The 2,937-nt window shown below is 51.5% G+C and overlaps 1 non-coding gene across 1 annotated transcript in view; it reads left to right on the top strand.

Annotated features, from left to right (window-relative positions):
• Positions 1 to 1,826: 1,826 nt before the first annotated feature.
• Positions 1,827 to 2,937, top strand: part of LOC145762860 (small subunit ribosomal RNA) — a 1,810-nt gene continuing 699 nt past the window's right edge. The window contains exon 1 of the ribosomal RNA XR_014288065.1: positions 1,827 to 2,937. This exon is cut by the window's right edge and continues 699 nt beyond it. This is a non-coding gene — a ribosomal RNA (small subunit ribosomal RNA).

Raw genomic sequence — 2,937 nt, 5'->3', positions numbered from 1 at the left:
AACGTGAGCTGGGTTTAGACCGTCGTGAGACAGGTTAGTTTTACCCTACTGATAAAGGGTTGTTGCGATAGTAATTCTGCTCAGTACGAGAGGAACCGCAGATTCAGACATTTGGTTCATGTGCTTGGCTGATAAGCCAATGGTGCGAAGCTACCATCTGGGGGATTATGACTGAACGCCTCTAAGTCAGAATCCCGCCTAGGAAGCGACGATAAAGTTGTGTCTTGCCGTCGAGAGGCAAAGTTAGGCGGCCACCGGGCCGCTGGCAATGCCGGATACTTGTCTAACACGGGCGCGGCAAGCGTCGCCCCGAAACGGGTAAAGCTTTCTGCTCGAGTGGCGGGGTGCTAAATCATTTGCAAACGACCTAGATGAAGATCGCGGTGTCGTAATCACTAGAGCAGTATTCTCACTGCGATTTGTTGAGAGTAAGCCGCAAGATCTATCGATTTGTCCGCGAACGGGCGGGCGCACGGCGACTTCGACCTCTGGTCGGAGTTGCTTTTTTTTTCCACTTTTTTTTCAAAGTACTTGGTATTTTTTACGGCGACTTCGACTTCAGGTCGGAGTTGCTTTTTTTTTCAACTTTTTTCTGGGGTACTTCGTTTGTTTTACTGCGACTCTGACCTCAGGTCGGAGGCCATTCGAAGAATTGTCGAGTACCGTTCGAGCTTGAATAACACAAGTCCGGCGACTTTCGAAAATCGCCCGGGCAAAGGCGCACGACATCGGCCGACGCCCGATAAACAATTTCCCGCACAGAAACGCACGTTTTGGAAAATTGTCGAAATTCGACATGTTTGCTACCTTTGTCGCGAGACCAGCCCACCGGCGCGCGCGTAAAAAACACAAGTCCGGCGACTTTCGAAAATCGCCCGGACAAAGACGCACGACATCGGCCGACGCCCGATGAACAATTTCCCGCACAGAAACGCACGTTTTGGAAAATTGTCGAAATTCGACATGTTTGCTACCTTTGTCGCGAGACCAGCCCACCGGCGCGCGCGTAAAAAACACAAGTCCGGCGACTTTCGAAAATCGCCCGGACAAAGACGCACGACATCGGCCGACGCCCGATGAACAATTTCCCGCACAGAAACGCACGTTTTGGAAAATTGTCGAAATTCGACATGTTTGCTACCTTTGTCGCGAGACCAGCCCACCGGCGCGCGCGTAAAAAACACAAGTCCGGCGACTTTCGAAAATCGCCCGGACAAAGACGCACGACATCGGCCGACGCCCGATGAACAATTTCCCGCACAGAAACGCACGTTTTGGAAAATTGTCGAAATTCGACAAGTTTGCTACCTTTGTCGCGAGACCAGCTTCCCTGTATACTATGAGGGAAGACGTCGTTGTGGCGAAATGAGCAAATTGGCGATGCGGTTGTCGGTTGAAGGTATTTGGTGACAAAACGATGTGGTGTCGTGCAGGCGATGTGCGCTTTTGGGCAGACTTGATGCTGACCCGCGAAGGCGTCGTAGCTAGCAGCGAGGCTCTGAACGTTGGACGGAAAAAATTAAGTAGCAAATACGAGTTTGTGTTTCGGCGCGCGACCACGGCCTCGGGCCGTAGTTGCGGTGGCCGGTGCGCACGCAAGTGATAGTTTTCTCGGTTCGCTTTTGTTGGGCGTTCCTGGTGTTGTATGCAAACGCAGCCCGCGCGCGGCTTCGCCCGAAAGGGCGTCTGGCCGGTGTCGACGGCGTCCAGATCGCGGCTTACGCCGGGTTTGAGGAGCTAAGCAAAAATAGTGATTGAGTAATACAGTGCGATACCGCGACGGGGAAAGCGAAAGACTCCGTTCGCGTATTTTGTCGGCCGATAGTTACCTGGTTGATCCTGCCAGTAGTCATATGCTTGTCTCAAAGATTAAGCCATGCATGTCTCAGTACGAACTTGCGTACGGTAAAACTGCGAATGGCTCATTAAATCAGTCGTGATTCATTTGATCGTAAATTTTACTTGGATAACTGTGGTAATTCTAGAGCTAATACATGCAAAAAGCGCCGACCTTGCGGGAGGCGCGCCTTTATCATATCAAAAACCTGCCGGGCTTCGGCTCGTCTTGTTGGCGACTCGGGATAACTTTGCTGATCGCACGGTCTTGCACCGGCGACGGATCATTCAAGTGTCTGCCCTATCAACTTTCGTCGGTACGGTATCTGCCTACCGAGGTTCTTACGGGTAACGGGGAATCAGGGTTCGATTCCGGAGAGGGAGCCTGAGAAACGGCTACCACATCCAAGGAAGGCAGCAGGCGCGCAAATTACCCATTCCCGACGCGGGGAGGTAGTGACGAAAAATAACGATACAGGACTCTAACGAGGCCCTGTAATTGGAATGAGTACACTGTAAAAATTTTAACGAGTATCCATTGGAGGGCAAGTCTGGTGCCAGCAGCCGCGGTAATTCCAGCTCCAAAAGTGTATATTTAAGTTGTTGCGGTTAAAAAGCTCGTAGTTGGATTTTGGGCGCAGGCGTTCGGTCCGTCGCAAGGCGTGCACTGTTCGTTCTGGCTTTACCTCCGGTTTTCCGTCGGTGCTCTTGACTGAGTGTCGGCGGCGGCCGGGACGTTTACCTTGAAAAAATTAGAGTGTTCAAAGCAGGCGCTTCGCCTGGATAGTGTTGCATGGAATAATGAAATAGGACCTCGGTTCTTTTTTGTTGGTTTTCGGAGCGCGAGGTAATGATTAAGAGGGACGGACGGGGGCATTCGTACTGTGCCGTTAGAGGTGAAATTCTTGGATCGGCGCAAGACGAACGACTGCGAAAGCATTTGCCAAGAATGTTTTCTTTAATCAAGAGCGAAAGTCAGAGGTTCGAAGACGATCAGATACCGTCCTAGTTCTGACTATAAACGATGCCAACTAGCGATCGGGGGGCGTTATTTTGACGACCTCTCCGGCAGCTTGCGGGAAACCAAAGTCTTTGGGTTCC

Source organism: Corella eumyota, unplaced genomic scaffold (genome assembly GCF_963082875.1).
Source record: "Corella eumyota unplaced genomic scaffold, kaCorEumy4.1 scaffold_255, whole genome shotgun sequence".
NCBI classification, from domain to species: Eukaryota; Metazoa; Chordata; class Ascidiacea; order Phlebobranchia; family Corellidae; genus Corella; species Corella eumyota.
This window is presented reverse-complemented; position numbering and strand designations above follow the sequence as displayed.